The 19,141-nt window shown below is 36.1% G+C and overlaps 1 protein-coding gene across 10 annotated transcripts in view; it reads right to left on the reverse strand.

The window, feature by feature from the left end:
- Nucleotides 1-1,735: 1,735 nt before the first annotated feature.
- LOC136857259 (uncharacterized) overlaps nucleotides 1,736-19,141 on the reverse strand; it is a 124,658-nt gene continuing 107,252 nt past the window's right edge. For all 10 annotated transcript variants that reach the window (XM_067135759.2, XM_067135760.2, XM_067135764.2 and 7 more), the window contains exon 10: nucleotides 1,736-2,641. The gene's annotated coding sequence lies outside the window, so the exon portion shown is untranslated. The remainder of the gene's footprint in view (nucleotides 2,642-19,141) is intronic.

Genomic DNA, 19,141 nt, shown 5'->3' on the forward strand with positions numbered 1-19,141 from the left:
GCACTGTAGGTAAGTATGGTGCTCACTACCTTGCTTATGCCTTCAACATTTAGTTGTAATATCATCAGTGAGTGCCCTAGGCCCTTTGTTGTTTGATTCTGAAAAGAATTGTTTGCACTCATGATCACAGTTATGATGTATCCTCTAGTTGCTGTGATATCCATGAGAATTTTTTTTTTGGTCCAACATTGCTGCTTATTGAACACTAACCGGGGAACACAAGTACGGCACTTTAAGGTTATACTTATGGACATAAAGCAACGATGATACAAGTAATATAAATTATATGACATTTTGCTAAAGCCTGTGTCTTACACTAGATATGCTCATCTTGCCCTGTTCGCTGCTTGAGAAACAACAATGAGCCGTACGGTTATCAACGTGTTAATTTTCTTTCAATGTTGATGTTTTAGATAGTACAATACTATGTGAAATCTACAAGCGAGCAAGGTTGTAGTTTTACATGAATGTTGAAATTGCTATCAAACGCATGTGACCACTATTTTTATGTGGAATCCAAACCACATGGTCATGATTTTTCAGTTGAAAAGATTCACATAAATGGCTAGGATTCAAACTACAAGCACACTTGGTGAGAAGCCAGTGAAAAGGTTCCTCGGCTATTATGCCCCCTACCAAAAAGAATGCCTACTATGTTTAATTTACAAGTGAACCAAATAACAGATCTCTTTCAAACAACGTCAAGGATAGGAAACACTTTCAGAAGCAGGAAATAATCAACATAGAGGAATTACTATTGCATTTTGAGCAGATTATCTAAAAAATTAATTGATGAAAAATTTTTTCTTTACAAGTTGCTTTACGTTGCGCCATCAAAGATAGATCTTATGGCGACGATGGGACAGAAAAAGGCTAGATGTGGGAAGGAAGCGGCCGTGCCCTTCAATAAGGTACAGTCTCAGCATTTGCCTGGTGTGAAAATGGGGAAACCACGGAAAACCATCTTCAGGGCTGCCGACAGTGGGGTTCGAACCCACTATCTCCAGAATACCAGATACTGGCCGCACTTAAGAGACTGCAGCTACTGAGCTTGGTGAAATTTTTGTGTCCTGGACCTGAGCCAAATGTCAATGTTAAGCATTTAAGTGAGAGTTGAAAAATTTTGATTGACAAAGCCATCTTTCAAATAAAATCTTCTTACACTAAATACTGTGCACACTTGTTTATCCACACAATACACAATGACCACAGAGTAAAATATTGCCTTCTTAAATATAAAAATACAGCCTAAATTATAAATAAATGCTATCACAATAGTGGCTGTATATGATATAAAACAATACCTACATTTACAATAATAACAACGGTTTTCCTTGTTTACACTTAAATCAGGTTACAATTTACCATTTTTAAAACAAAGAAGAAAGAAGATAGTACACCATTATGAATACAATTTTGCTCAGACAAACTGGCTGAAGTAATTATCTGAAGTCATTGTAAGGACAACTGGAGTTAAGAATAAACAGCTTAAAATATTATATTGATTAGATCTGTAAGCTTTTCAAAGACAGTTTAAAAGACAATTCCTTATTAAAATCAACTGCAGAAAGCATAAAAATAAACCGACAACAATTAACAGTCTGATAAGTGCATAAACACTGCCCATGTAGCGGTAGGACTATTTGCGCAACTAACACACTCTGGGAATTACGGTAGAATACTGCCAAGGTTCATATAAACACTGTGTGCTATGATAGAGTAAATGAATCACAACTCAATGGGTATAAGAGATGATTTATTTTACAAATTACATCACCATTTTGTACTGTGAAATTCAAATTTTGAATAACAGGCTTTGTAAAGCTAAATGTAAAAGGAAATTCATGATGCAGAAAGCGTAACAGAAACAGCATACAACACCATATATGCCACCTTCAGCAAATATTGCACAGATTTAAACAAATATTCTCTTTAACTTTAACCAGAGGCATTAGCAACAAGAAAATACTTGTTCTTAAAGATATTATTAAACAATCAGATTTTTCTTCTGTGCAATGAATTCCACACTTCAATACAAGTACCATTTATTTTTTTCAAGGTACATTTTGGGCATCAAATCTTTCATATCTAATTGTATAAACAACGTAAATCAAAAAAGCTAAAATACAGCAAACTTGTTCTATAGAACTGACCCGATAAATTGCATAAATTTGGAATATGTATATAATATTGCTGCGAAGAAAGAGAGTACCATCCAATAGGTCTTGCAAGTGCAGAGCTTTAGTGTAAATAAAGATCTAAAGTACTTTTAGTAAACTAAAGATGAAAACTAAAATAATGTGCTAATAAATAACATTTTATGAAACAACCATACAACCCCTTCTCTCAATCTACACAGTTTAATTGGATAAAATACTTGTCAGGTTGTGTAAAGTATAATACAATTATACGGAGAGCATACACCTAAAATACAAGTTTTCTTCACCCATTCGCCTCCAGGGCATTGACGTGCTTTCCCTAGTCTTGGTTTATAGAGGATTATCACAGGACTACATACTGTTTCTGGTACTAGTTGAACCAAATACTCGAAAAATAATAAAATGAACTACATCAGTGGCCTTCAATTTGTAGAGAACGTACCTTAAGCAGCAAGTAACCGACTGCTCCTACAGCCTCAAAACTGCAATAAGAATAGAAAACAAGTCATCAACATATTTATCAAAACATTGAGAATGAAGAAATTAATAAAATATCATACAAAAAAGGAATAGGCAGAGCAGAAAAGGCTATTGGTTACAGAAATACAAATTCTAAGTCTGCAAAATCTGTGCCGGCTTCTTTTAATATTCATCAGCCTCCTCTAACTAATTTTCCTCCCATTTAGGGCCTGTACTACGACTGTCAGATAAACAGCCAGAACAGCAAACTAGAAGTTAAATATTTTCTTGCGTACTACCAACGGATTTTAACAATGGATTTGTTATGCGGAAGATGCAGTAATTTTTTTTTATTGTGTTGGTAATAAGGTTGCTGAAAATATAGTCAAATTTAGTGCAGTGGTATACGTGTTCCCTGGTGTTTTTGTTTGTTTAGCACTATTCCTTTTGAAATTGTTTTATTAAGCTATAATGTGAAAGTTCAGGTCAAAAACAGAATTGGGACTGAAATCTACACATATGAAGAAATGTTTAAATTATTAACTAGGCCTATGTAATGAAACTCAGATATTGTAGAAAATAAAAAGACTGAAAATGTAACCTGGACACAAACGTTAAGATTCAGGTTATGTATTTTATCATTTAATTACTACTATACGGAAAAATTTTGTTTTTTGTCAAACACTATTAATGAGGATGCGCAATACGGCAAAAGTAAAGTTTATATTTGCAATAAATGCTACTGTATGCAGCATAGGATCATTAATTTCATTATTAATTCAATTTATTGTTGCTACTTGTTTTAATAAGTAGTTAGATTCTTTTTTCCAAAACAATGTTAGAATAGTAACTGGCAAGCATTCATCTCACTCTAGTGAAAAATACTTATTAGCAAGTTGTTATGAAGTCAAAGAAATATAAACTTAACGTCCTCATTTGACGGACCAATCACCATGCACAATGTTGTTTACCTTTACTCCATATGTGTGCCGCGGATAGATTTGGAATAGAACCCAAGCTTTTGACACGCACTCTAATGATTGAGAAATGTGTACTATAACCTCTAGTAGCCTACCAATGAACATTTAGAAGGTAAAATAATGTTGGACTATTGGGACTCGAACCCATAAATAACTGCGTGGCAGCATCAAATGACTACAGTTACTTAGAAAGCTTGCTGTTGAATTGCTTGCTTGCAACTCATATAGTCAGTAGCAACAATTTGCTAGCTTGGGAAATCTTTAAAAATTCTGTGATAGCTGGACAGGAAGCATCATATCTATCATATATATATATATATATATATATGATAATGATATATATATATATATATATCAATGAATGTTTGTATGTATGTCTCAAATGGACTCAAAAACTACTGGACTGATTTTGCCGAAAATTTCACCATTTGTTCTTATTACTCCTGAGAGGGTTTAGGAAGTGGTTTGAACAAAATCTGATGGGTAGTTTTTATGATGAGCAATTTTATGTAATTTGACTGCAAAGCCACACCAACACTGGATCGGTTTGATAGACAGATTGTTGCTAGGCGACAGCATCTTACACTATATCATTATAGTCCGGTATGAAATGCTGTATATATGAGGAAATGGAATAATAAGGGATTCTTTGTCCCACAAGAAACTCGAAAGTCCAAAGAATGGTTTGATGTAGAATGGTACATAGAAAGAAGAAGAACGCTTAACTTACTACATATAGCCAGAAGACTTAAAACTCTAACCATCTTACAAGCTTACGCGATACGACAAAGTTATAAACAATTATTGAAAACTAAAATGAACAATCATACTGAAATGCAGGCACAACAGAAAGCCCAAGAAGCTTTAAGAGATCCTTTTCTGGCTTTAAAGAGGAAAAGGGTGAATCCATCGAATCAAATAAATATGAATAAATGGGAAAACCACTTTAATAATGTATTAAATACAGGAGGACGAACAATAGCACTAGATGTCTTAAAATGTAGTTGGACAAAAAATCTAGAAATAACAATACATGAAGTGACGAGAACAATTCAAGACACTAAAAAACACAAAGCAGCCGGTCCAGATGGAATTTACAACAAGAATCTAAAAGACACTTTACAATTGCTAGCACCTTATTGGACCAAACTGTTCAATAAATGTTTAGAAACGGGTAGAATCTCGGAGAGCTGGAGGATGTCCTACATAAAAATCTTATATAAGGGAAAAGGAGAGCCTGATGATGAAAACTCGTAAAAAAAACATCATGAACGTATATACAAAAATCATTAATCAAAAACTTAACGAATCAATAGATGATCATCTTCCAGAGGAACAATTCGGGTTCAGGAAAGGCAGAGGAACTCTACAAGCTGTCGCTAATTTACTAGATGAGGTGCAAGAAGCACTTAGGCATCAAAAAGGAAAATTTTATGCTGTATTCACTGACTTTAGTAAGGCCTTTGACTTGCTCAACAGAACAAAGCTAATGAGAAAATTAGACGGTATGATTGGAGCAGACAATGAACTTAAGATTGTAATAAATAATCTTCTAGCCTACAATAGTGTGAGAATAGATGATGGGATATCACTCTCTTCTCCCATCACTCAAACAAATGGTGTGTTACAAGGAGACCCCATTAGCCCTATGCTTTTTAACGTAGCTACAACAGACATCGCAAGAATAACAGATAATCTATCGACAGTGCTTTATGCCTATGCAGATGACATGATAATAGTATCGAGAAACAGAGAATACCTTCAGATCGCGGTAGATTACAGGAATGGGCCGAAACAAACGACTTCCAGGTTAACAAGAACAAGACGGTCTGTATGGTTTTCAGAAAAGGAGGAAGAATAGCAGCGACAAACAGAATTTCATATGCAGGGGTAGACCTGACTACAGTAAATTAGTTTCACTACCTCGGCATCGCTCTACAAATGTCAGGATCTTCGTTCAAAATACATGTGAGGGAAAGAGCAGCAGCAGCAATAAGAGGAATTTACGATATACAAGACCCAACCAAAATATCAATAGGCTCGGCAATGAAACCTTTTCATGCAAAGATACTACCCATTCTGACATACGGCATAGATTTAATCTGGAACAAATTATCAACATCAGACCTAACTACCCTTGAGAAAGTGAAAGCTACCTTTCTGAAAAGAATATTAGGTATTTCTAAGACATCTCCATCTAGACTAGCTTATGAGTTAGCTCAGGAGTCTTTCGTTATCAAGGATCTTAGATATCTTTCTGTACCATCGACACCTCAAGCCATTGCTCACCTAATCTGAGGTTAAGCAAAAGAGAAGAAATCTGGCCAGAGTTTCACGTGATGGATGCTATGACAAGTAGAGACTGGATGGGCCCAAATAAGAACATGCGCAGTGCTATAACGAATTTCATCATAAGCTATGTGTAAAAGAGATATATCACGAACCAAGCGACGAATGCGTGTGCAAATTATGTGGGAAAATATGTGAACGATACCACTTCAATAAGTGTAGCAAAAGAGAAAAGACCTTACATGAAGATAGTAAAGAGTAGAACAATTTATATATGGCCATTGGCTGCAATAAAACTTTATTATTATTGTATATATGAGGATGGGAACATGCCACCATTTTTTATAATGTGACTTTCTTGCTAGGAGGTTCATGACCGTGCATGTTATTTGGAAATAGCAATCCAACATGCCATGATCGAGATGTGCTTTCATGTCGTAGGACCAACTTTGATAGGTCTGCCCAGTTTGAAGAATGTCGCTGTGTATTAGATGATGAAGGGAATGCATATTGTTCCTGAAACATGTATGATAGAATAATTTTCAATCATTAAAAGTGTATTAACAAGGTGGACCCAACATAAACTATTTTAAATAGTTTCTTTAACCCTTCTGAGCAGGAGCATTTAATAATCTAGCCTTCACTGGATGCGGGAGGAGCTTTCACTTAGCATTTAAAGCTAGCATACCTGTGCACCAAACTTTTAAGATACCATATCTCTGTTAATTTCCAACCAATTTTGATTATATTGGAAATAGTTTTTCGGTCAACCATATAGTGTGTTTAGTCTCGTTGTCGCTGAAGTGAGATAATTTGCATATGGATTCAAGTTTGTCTAAAGATATGAATCAAATAAGGGCATAACAATCATACAATTTTTCGAGAAGTAAGACCTAAAATTTAGTTTCTGTACTATTCCCATCAATATGAAGAGGACCAAGGAACATACATCTCATTTTCATTGACTGAAATGAATTCTCTTACCCTATATAGAAATGGAAATAACATTCCTCGAGACTTCATGTAACGCAAAGTGTAGTGGTTTGTTTCCGTTACACTCAGCTGGATGAGTTCAAGTGAAAAAGAAACGTTTGGAAGACTTTACTGGTTGAACGCCATTTAGAGCTAAACCTTCGGGTGAAAAGACCTTACAAAATGTTCATTTCTTACGTATTTATCTATGTCATCCCTGTAAAAAAAAATTACACAAACACATCTAGCAAGAATAGTGTTGGAAACAACAGTCTCTTCTGTATCATTTCGGCCCCATCTCGGTCTAATTCGGCAATATCAACATCGCTGTCATCCTCATAATCACTAAAGCACTCGTTTAACATGCCTTTTATAGCACTGCTTGAAAAATTGTTATTATGCGAGAAAAGAACATGAGCAAATAGTTGAAATTTACACATAAATAACTTGGTGAAAAATCATCAAAATGGATCGACAGATGCATGAAATGAAAGAATGAAGCTTTATTCATATGGCTGCGAAGAGACCTCGGACACAGTTCGAAAGGAACTCACGAGATGGAACGATAATGCAGTGTGGCGCAATGCGTGTCTGACACGTCACCCCGCAACAGCAGACGGCTACTGCATGACGTGTGCTACTCGTCGCTCCACGCTGTCGGGTTAATACATTTATACAAGTCAAAACAGGATCAAATAAAATACCTATTATGGTTAAGTTTATCAACAGTGTATTAGATGTGAAAAAATATTTAAGAAATTGTGAAAAATTTAAAATATCAACAGTGGAATGACACGAGTTGTCACCCACTCCTAATGAAGAGCAATTAGGGGTATGGGGGTGGAGCCCCCAGAAAGAAAAGGCAGATCTATATAATCTGTATAAATGTCATTGTTTGTAAGTGTGTATGTATTACATGTCCGCCTAAACTACTGGAACGATTTCAACCATACTTGGTGCACTTTTGACTTAGTATCAGGAGACAAACCGCATGGGGGTAAGACACCCCACTCACCCTTAGAAGCGGGGGTTGAGGGGGTGAGATATAAAAATAATCTAAAATAGTGTTGAGATGAATATTGACACTCCGGATTTCTTATCCCTTACAGGTGAGGGGGGAGGGGATGAGATACAAAAATAATCCAAAGTAGAGTTAAATCCATAGTTTTTGGGGTTGCTGAGATGAATAGTGACACTACGGATTCTTTTATAAGTCCAAGTTCAGCTCCCTTTGTGGTAGAGGGAGGTTGAGGGGGGGGGGGAGGGGGAGTGAGATATAAAAAGAATCGAAAATAGTGTCAAATCCATAGTTTTTGGAGTCTCTAAGATCAATAGTGACAGTCCAGATTTGTTAAAGTCCAAGTTCAGCACCCTTTGGATGGAGGCGAGCGGGGAGTAAAATATCAAAATAATTGAAAGTAGTGTCCAATCCATAATTTTCAGGGTTGCTCAAATGAATAGTGACACTATGGATGTCGTTTAAGTCCAAGTTGAGCCCCAGTCAGCAGGGAGAGGTGAGAAGGGGTGAAGAAAAGAAAATGTCCAAATGACCAAGATTATGGATGTTTGTGTGTATGTTCCAGCATAGCTGTCAACTAAACTTGGCACAAATATTACTACTGAAAATGAAAACCTACAACCTGCTTTCCAGTCATTGACCGGGTCAGGGATGGAATGAATGAACCAGATATAGGCTATTATTACAATGGGGTCGCCACTCCCAAGGTGATATTAATGACTGATAAATGCTATGAAATGATAATGGAGAGTGTTGCTGGAATGAAATATGACAGGGAAAACCGGAGTACCCAGAGAAAAACCTGTCCCACCTCCGCTTTGTCCAGCACAAATCTCACATGGAGGGACCAGGATTTGAACCACGGTATCCAGCGGTGAGAAGCCGACGCGCTGCCGTCTGAGCCACGGAGGCTCCAAAATATTACTACTATGTGGGGAAAAGACACCCCTAGAAGCCCTAGAGAAGGGGGAAAATATAATTATAACTAAAAACGACCGATATTAGTGTTGAATTCACACTTTCGGAACTACGGGAATAATTTCAACCAAAGTTGGTATACTTATGACTATTAGGAGACAAACTATCACACCTATCGGCGGTGGTGGGAGGGGGTGAGATGTAAAAATATTCACTGAGATGAACTGTGACACTCTGGATGCTGTTTAAGACAAAGATCAGTCCCAATCGGCAGGGGGAGTGAGAGGGTGAGAATGGGTGAAGAATAGAAAATGTCCCAAGTGACCGAGTTTGACGTATGTGTGTATGTTCTAACATACTTCTCAACCAAACTTGGTACACGTATGACTTACTATTTGGAAGAGATTACTATGAGGTAAGATACCCCTAGCACCCCTAGGGGTGGAGGTGAACAATTAAAAAAACAGAAAGAGGGGTGAAATACAAAAATAATAGACAATGACAAATATTAATGTACAGCCCATAGTTTACGGCGTGGCTGAGGTGAATAATGACACTCCGGATGTCATTGAACTCCATGTTCAGCCCCATCGGCATGGAGATGAGAGGGGTGGAAAAGAAAACGTCCAAAATGACCAAAATAATGCATGTATGTGTGTTCATTCCAGCATAGGCCTCATATAAAATTGGTACACATATGATCTACTATCTGAAAACACACAACTTTACCTGATGGTTGAAGCAATCATTCTAGCTACAGTAAAACCTCGATGCATCATTTTTCAAGGGGGAGGGGGAAAATGACGATGCAGGTGACATAAAAATTAGGGGAAAAGCAAAATAAATGTGATGTAAATGTAATAATAATAATAATAATAATAATAATAATAATAATAATAATAATAATAATAATAATAATAATAATAATGGCGTGTGGCCTCCAAAGCCGGGTGCAGGTCTTGCGAGTTGTCACGTGATAGGCGATCTACGCGCTTATGAAAATGCGGCCCTATGTAAGATCAATCCTAATGCGTACGTTGCTGCTTGAACCGTCAGAATTAACCAAGGAAAGCTAAAATCCCCGGCCTGATAGAGACCCCTTGAACTGAAGGGCAACACACACTAACCATTTAGCTATGGAGCCAGACATGTTCATAGTATATGAATGGTATCAAAATATTTCAACCATGATATATGCAATGAAAATAAAAAGCGTGACTTTCAACACCATTTCGTTTCACTTTTCTTTACATCTCGTAATAAGTGAAATCCTTATTGCCTTCTCTTATTGAAAATTAATAATATACAGTTCACGGATATTACGGCGATAACCTGCATTTTGGTAAAGATTCCGTAGACACTTCGCAAACGATAGGTTAGAGATCCCACAAACCATCACTCTCATTTTTGTTCCGTATTGAAAACAGCGATCTCAGTTAGTTTACAAAAGGAGTATATTTATTACCCCCACCTATTCAATACAATTAGTACTACGTTATGTGGTTAAATAAACACAGAAATTAAACTTTATGGGGACATGTTTGACCCTTCTTTTATTGGGCATCATCAGCCTAATTAATTTAATCTTAAAACAAACACTGTTCAGAGGACATTGACGTTTATAATTTTCAAAAATTGAACTGTGATTTCTTATGGTATTAACACTAAGGAATAGTAATTATAAAATATGACGTTGGGACATGACATGTACAACACATGTTAAAATCATTGTAAACAAATTTAAAATCTTGTACAAAAGAAAATTTGAGTCATATAAAATTCTTAAAATGGCACAGGTCTGGTACTGAAGCGGATCATCTTCGTAAGAAAATTCAGCATATAGCTGCTTGAGGCAGTTGTCAACGCAAGTTCTCAATAGGCTAAAATGGTTGAAACACTGAAGGTGAATTTTGTTTATTTGTCAGCGCCAGAATAGGGTAATAAATATATTCCTTTTGTAAACTAAGTGAGATAGAAATCCACACCACCACATGGTGTGGCTCGAGGTCACAGAGGTTAGAAATTCAACATGACGCATCTTGGACGATGTCACAGTGGGTTATGCAAAGCTGCCAACTTATGAATTAGTTTCAAGACCAGACTAGTGAAAATATTACTGGTCTGGCTTATAACAAGACAATTGGGCAGGGGGCAACAAAGTGGTCAACAGGCCTCTAGCACCCCACACACTCCACAAGGTACGACGCGATTATTAACCCTGTGAATAATTAAAACGTACCCAGCGCACGCCGTGACTATTTTAAACTGTGCTATGTTTTCATTTTTAACAAAGGTGGCAGCTATAGCCAGCCAATACCAACACAGAAAATGGTGGCAAAATTGAGTTTTACAGTGCCTTCATTTTAATTATTGTAAATAAGAATACTTCTAGAGGTCAGTTAGTGGGTCCAGAAGAAGCGCTGGCACCAGGAGGCTCATAGTGAGGTTGCACGTGAATAAGCTGTGCACAGCACTCCAACCTGCCAGATCCTTGCTCAAGACTAGCAACTCTGAATCGCTCGCACTTTCTCGCACAACAGGTTGTCGCTATTATGTTCTAGAGTATCGAGCTGTCTATTTAAATTCAAAATACATTCGCGTATATTTTTCTTATGTACGATCAATCCATGCAGATAAATTGTTGCCGAAGACAAATTTTTTTATGATCGATGCGATAAGACAATAGTTCGAGGAACGATAGATGAGGGAAAATTTAACATTGATTTATATGGAACATTTTTGGGAACGAATAAATTGAACGCTGAATAGGGGAAAACGACAGTTCCAGAAACGATGCATCGAGGTTCTACTGTACTTTCATGTCTGTTATTTTCAGTTGAATATGACTAAGACCAGCAAGTATGCATCCCTACACAGAAAATATCAATTTATAAACAAAGAAATTTAAGGATATTTTGTTCAGCACACTTGCAAACTTGCAAACTTGCAACTGCACAAATGTGAACTCACTGCATTAACTTTACTACACACTGATTCAAACTTTCCTTACATTATCATTCTTAAAGAACACGCAGTCAAAGAATTTGAAATGTTCCAGCTGCACCAATTTGATACATCTTGCTTGGCATTTGGTCTTCTTACATCTCTTCCATATCAAAATCAGGAATAATCACCATCATCCTCCTCCTTCACCATTCATATATTAGACCTAGTGGCTTGTTATGATCCTATAAAACATACTCTTCCCATCGTTTCATTGGACTGACTGACTGTTTTTGCTCGTTTGGCGTAGTAGTTGAGAATTTCTCTATGAAATCTTCCTGTATCCGTTCTTTGAACAGGAATGAGTATGCCAATTTACACTTTGTACATCAATGACTACAAGACACGAGAACAACAGTCTAGTGTGGAGTGCTAACTATGAGGATAACTTTCCTTTTCTAAAATCTTCCATACAAATGCCTACCGATATTTACTGCAGCTTGCATTAAGATACTGTAAGTCTAAGACAACACTGCAATATGTTTACTTCAGATAAGACACAATCCTTACACTACAAGATGGGAAGTAGAAGACAGAATGTTGTGAATAAATGTTAGGAGCTGGCTAATATACCACTGTGCAGGAATAGAGTTATTTCTACTTTTAATCACACAACAGCATCCACAGTAAACCTTTAACTACATTTATGCAATGGACGTCCCCTTAACTGGCCAACCTGGTGAACATCACTTTCAGTTTCCCATGATCGCAAGCGCCTGTACTGCCTCCCACTCCATCCCACTTGTGGACAAGATACAACATGTTTCATACTGCTTATCGCTTACAATAGCAGATTCCTAATTATCATCATCCATTTTCCACAAGCATCTCCCGCAGAAATGTTTATGCCATCTTTCCGTCTTCTCCTATCCACCCACCATTGTTCCTTAACTGTGTTCCGATCCAGGTTTTTTATAATTATACTATTCTTGATTGCTTTCAACCACCTTAGTCTGGATCTCCCTCTTACCTCCCACATTCTATCTGGGTCCTCATCATCTGCTTCAGCATCCTTCCCTCTTTCACCCTCTTAACATGTCCAAACCATCCATGTTTATCCCTTTCCAATCTGTCACAAAGCTTTTCCACTCCAATTTCCTTCCCAATGTCTTCATTTCTTACTCTGTCCTTTCTTGCCTTTCCCATCATATTTCTTTAAAATTTCATTTCACTGGCCTGAATTTTATTTTCCTGTCTTTCTGTCTGTGTTCAGGTCTCCACTGCATATATACGTATTGGGCAGTAGTACATTTTTTACACCTCACCTTTACACTTCATCGGTACTTCCTTCCTCTACACCATGTTTCTCATACTCTGGTAAAGATGCATTTCCCTGTTGAATCCTCGATCTCTATGTCCAGCCCTGCATCCTGCATCAGTCTGCTTCCCAAGTCCTTGAATCCCTCCACAATTTCAAGGTTTTATCTTTTTTCACAATTCCTTTCCCTTCCCTTTCTCTACTCAACACCTGTGTCTTACTCTCTTCTACAATGAATTTCATTGCATAATTTTTAATAATCTCTCTCAATATGTCGAGATGCCCTTGAACTTCCTCTCTGTTCACTCCTCATACCACAATATAAACAGCATTATCCTCAGCTCCCTGTCCCCATATTTTACCTTTGTCTCCTTCACAATTTCATCCTCCCCACATGCTTGCACATGTTCTTTCATTCGTTCTCCAAATCCTTTCTGTTGCATTACTTTCCATATCTTTGCTCTGGATACACTATCATAAGTCTTTTCTAAATCAAGGAATGTCATTATCATATCTCTTCTGTATTTCCAATGTATTTATTACCTACCTCATATAGAAGATGGTGTCTAGTGTTGATCTTCCATTTTGAAAACCATATTGCTCTTCTTGTAACTGTCCTTCCACCTTTTTTCTCATTCACTTTTCTAGTACACTTTCAAATATTTTGCCACCTGAGATATGACTGCAATTCCTCGATAATTATCACATATCTTCTTGTCCCACTTCTTAAATATAGGTACTGGTATTATTACTCCTTTACTCCAGTAATTTGGTACAGATGTTTCTTCTAAATACATTTAAATAGCCTATACAGGCATTGTAGACCATCGGGTCCTGCTGCTGTTATCATTTCCACACACAATTCATCCAATCCTGCTGCTTATCCCACTTTCATTTATATGACATTAGTTTCCACCTCTTTCCATTGTAATTTCATTCTCAGATTCTGTTTCCTCACACTCTATCTCCATCATCTCACCCACGCCCCTTCTCACATTCAGAAGTCCATCAAAGAAATCCTTCCATCTTTTTCTGATCTCCTGTGGTTGCATTATTATCACTCTTTTTTTTCCCTTTCACCTGCTCTGTCTAGATTCTTTTCTCTTTTTTTGGTAGTGGCTTTACGTCGCACCGACACAGATAGGTCTTCACAATTAAGTATTTATTATTTTCCACCTAGTCGATACAATGATTGCTTAAGGCAATTTAATGGTTCAAAGTGGTACATGTTTCGTATTTTATCAACATCTTCAGCCACATAACACTGTTTAGATTAAAAATATATAAAATTGACAAAGTAATGCTTAAGAGGAAGTGTCCTTAAAATTAACATAAGATTGACAACATTAAAACAAACAAAAACTCAAGAGAAAATATATAAATTATTACTACAATTGAAAGCAGTTGTCAAGGAAACACTTGTACAATATTCCTAGAGAGTATGTCCTAAATGAATATTCTTTTCTTAATAATTCATGAAAAAAGGTCAAATTATAAATTATACAGTTTATAGGTAATTGTCGAAATGAAGAAAACCAGATATCACAATGTGGTTCTTATTATTAATGCAGATGAAATATAACTAAGCCTGATGACACACGGAGCGGTTTTCGCCGAGTCGGCCGCCGCGTCGGCGCATGTTTCTATTGTATCAGATGGGATGAAACAGACACAGCGGTGCTCACCGACAGGCGGCAGATTTGCCGACTCGGCCTGTCGTGTAGCTGGCGGTGCAGCGAGCGGTTTGAAGACTTTGTGCGCGCTCTAGCGCCATAGATTTATTACATTCAGCAGAATCACGGCTGACTTGATGCTTCGCTCTAGTCGGGCGTGGCTGAATTTACACGGCGATTGCATCATTGGTAGGTATTCTTGTATTAGATATCATGAAGTATCTTTGAAATTCAATAATATACACGTAAAAGGACATATAGAGTAAGTAGTCTTTTGGAATAAGAATAAGAACAATCCTTTATTTTTCGGTAATTTTAGCTAGCTTCCTCACCTAACGTCACGCTCACTAATGTGTTTTGTCCACTGCCTGCTCGATACGCACCCAACGACTGCTTATAAGCAGTCATTTTAGATGCAGTTCGAGCAGGCAGTGGTTTCGTCACAGTCGGCAAAAACCGCTCTGTGTATCAATCACAGGCGGCGGCCGACGCGGCTGCCGACTCCGCAAAAACCGCTCCGTGTGTCATCAGCCTAATTCTTAGTTGTCAATTCATATTAAGCCTGCTTTCCTTTGGAACAGTAACTCCTGTCATTCTTTCACAGTCTTGTGTCTGGTGTAATATTGATGATGCGTTCTTCCTTGCTCTTGCACCTGAGGAGGTGGAGGAGCAGGGGATATAGGTGTGTCAAGAACTTCCTTGCTGCCACCTATAGCTTCAACTGAGGAGGAATAAGTTACCTTAGGGATAACAGCGTAATTTTTTTTTAGAGTTCATATCGACAAGAAAGGGCTATCTGTAGATGGAGAAATTCCAATTCTTTTTTTGTGATCTTTCTCAAGCATTTTCAAAAATACTAGAATTTGATAATATAAAGGATTCTTATATTCTACAGCCTCATTAAGGTTATCATTTTTCTTTATAAGTTGGTCTAGATGAATGTATAGATCTTCATATGTATTCATTAAGCTGCCCTTCTTTAATTTCTTTATGATGGTCAGGTCTTGTTCTATGTTGGTAAATTTATGACCTGTGGCAGTCATGTGTGATCCCATAGCTGAGAATCTCCTATGTTTTTCAGCATTCACATGTTCCAAATATCTAACTTTAAAATTGCGGCCAGATTGTCCTATGTATGTATTCTTGCATTCAAAGCATGTGAGTTTATATATTCCCGAATCAAAAAAATTATCTTTTTCCGAGAGATTTATTGTATCATGGTTGAAAATACTATGTTTCATGTTGTTATTGGTGGAAAATGCAATTTTGAAATTTTTTCTCTCAAATAAATTTGTTATTACGTGTATGTTTGGATTATTATATGTGAACTTGATGTATTTTTCAGTTTTACTAGGTTCGATTGCTAATTTGGAATGCTGCTTCTCCGAAAATTTATTAATTATTTTATCAATCATGTTATTGTTGAAACCATTCAAGAGGGCTTGTTGTCGGATAAACAACAGTTCTTTATTCCTTTCACATTTGGATAAAGGAATACTAAACGCTCTCTTAATGTAACTATAATATGCTGATCTTTTCTGTGCCTCAGGGTGTAACGAGTTGTTCTTGATAGTGGTCAGTGTGAAAGTAGATTTTCTGTGTATTTTGAAAGAAAATCCTTTTTCTTCTCTCGTTGTGACTATGTCCAGAAAATTCAGTGATCTCTCTTCTTCCTCCTCTAAAGTGAATTTGATATTGGAATCCAAATTGTTCAAAATATTTAAAACTTTATTGCTATCGGTAAGTCTGTTATCTATTATAGCGTAAACATCGTCCACATATCGTGTCCAAAAAATCCAAACCCTCTATTTGATTAATAATTTTCGTGCATTCCAAATCCACATATCGTGTCCAAAAAATCCAAACCCTCTATTTGATTAATAATTTTCGTGCGTTCCAAATAGTCTAAGTATATATTAGCCAATATTCCTGATGCTGGGGCTCCCATTGAGAGTCCTTTTTGTCGGTAAATTTTATTATTAAATGTAAAATAATTTTGATTTAACACGAATTTTAAAACATAAATAAAATCTTCAATTTCTGGTATGCTTACTAATTTGTTCTTCATTAAATTCTTCTTAATGATTCTGATAGTGTCTTCTATCGGAATGTTTGTATACATGTTGGTTATGTCAAACGAACATGTCGTGTGAGATGATCCAAGTTTAAAATCTTTAACTAGATATCAAAAACTCAGTGGATTTTTGCAAGGTGTTTTACAATGAAATACGTATTTACTTGATAAGAAATTATGTATAAATCTAGAAGTTTTATAAATGGGGCTATGTTTGAAATTTATGACAGGTCTAATCGGTTCTCCTTGTTTATGTAATTTCGGCAGTGCTCTTGCAGTCGGGAGTCTAGGGTTCATATTTATTAATGTTTGCACATCATGTTCATTAAACAAGAATGACGTGGTTTTTAATAGTTTTTTAAGATCCCTCTGAATACATGATGTCGGGTCTTTATCAATTGCACTAAACGAATTGTTATTAAAAAATGTTTCTGTTTTATCAATATAAACATTTCTATCCAGGGCTACAACTGTTCCTCCTTAATCTGCTTTTGTGATAACCAAGTTATTTAGCTTGATTTTTTGCTTCAAGTTATTAACTGCCTTGTTGGTGCCTCGAAGTGATAGTAAACCTTTTACTAAAATAGGAATTTTCTTCTTAGCTTCATACCTTAAGTCATTCTGTAAATCTGCAGAAACAGAAACAGCAATACAGAATGAGTTTTTGATATCTAGTTAAAGATTTTAAACTTGGATCATCTCACACGACATGTTCGTTTGACATAACCAACATGTATACAAACATTCCGATAGAAGACACTATCAGAATCATTAAGAAGAATTTAATGAAGAACAAATTAGTAAGCATACCAGAAATTGAAGATTTTATTTATGTTTTAAAATTCGTGTTAAATCAAAATTATTTTACATTTAATAATAAAATTCACCGACAAAAAGGACTCTCAATGGGAGCCCCAGCATCAGGAATATTGGCTAATATATACTTAGACTATTTGGAACACACGAAAATTATTAATCAAATAGAGGGTTTGGATTTTTGGACACGATATGTGGACGATGTTTACGCTATAATAGATAACAGACTTACCGATAGCAATAAAGTTTTAAATATTTTGAACAATTTGGATTCCAATATCAAATTCACTTTAGAGGAGGAAGTAGAGAGATCACTGAATTTTCTGGACATAGTCACAACGAGAGAAGAAAAAGGATTTTCTTTCAAAATACACAGAAAATCTACTTTCACACTGACCACTATCAAGAACAACTCGTTACACCCTGAGGCACAGAAAAGATCAGCATATTATAGTTACATTAAGAGAGCGTTTAGTATTCCTTTATCCAAATGTGAAAGGAATAAAGAACTGTTGTTTATCCGACAACAAGCCCTCTTGAATGGTTTCAACAATAACATGATTGATAAAATAATTAATAAATTTTCGGAGAAGCAGCATTCCAAATTAGCAATCGAACCTAGTAAAACTGAAAAATACATCAAGTTCACATATAATAATCCAAACATACACGTAATAACAAATTTATTTGAGAGAAAAAATTTCAAAATTGCATTTTCCACCAATAACAACATGAAACATAGTATTTTCAACCATGATACAATAAATCTCTCGGAAAAAGATAAATTTTTTGATTCGGGAATATATAAACTCACATGCTTTGAATGCAAGAATACATACATAGGACAATCTGGCTGCAATTTTAAAGTTAGATATTTGGAACATGTGAATGCTGAAAAACATAGAAGATTCTCAGCTATGGGATCACACATGACTGCCACAGGTCATAAATTTACCAACATAGAACAAGACCTGACCATCATAAAGAAATTAAAGAAGGGCAGCTTAATGAATACATATGAAGATCTATACATTCATCTAGACCAACTTATAAAGAAAAATGATAACCTTAATGAGGCTGTAGAATATAAGAATCCTTTATATTATCAAATTCTAGTATTTTTGAAAATGCTTGAGAAAGATCACAAAAAAAGAATTGGAATTTCTCCATCTACAGATAGCCCTACAACTTATTCCTCCTCAGTTGAAGCTATAGGTGGCAGCAAGGAGGTTCTTGACATACCTATATCCCCCGCTCCTCCACCTCCTCAGGTGCAAGAGCAAGGAAGAATGCATCATCAATATTACACCAGACACAAGACTGTGAAAGAATGACAGGAGTTACTGTTCCAAAGGAAAGCAGGCTTAATAAGAATTGACAACTAAGAATTAGTTATATTTTCATCTGCATTAATAATAAGAACCACATTGTGATATCTAGTTTTCTTCATTTTGACAATTACCTATAAACTGTATAATTTATAATTTATAATTTGACCTTTTTTCATGAATTATTAAGAAAA

Source organism: Anabrus simplex, chromosome 1, assembly GCF_040414725.1.
Source record: "Anabrus simplex isolate iqAnaSimp1 chromosome 1, ASM4041472v1, whole genome shotgun sequence".
In the NCBI taxonomy this organism is placed as follows: domain Eukaryota; kingdom Metazoa; phylum Arthropoda; class Insecta; order Orthoptera; family Tettigoniidae; genus Anabrus; species Anabrus simplex.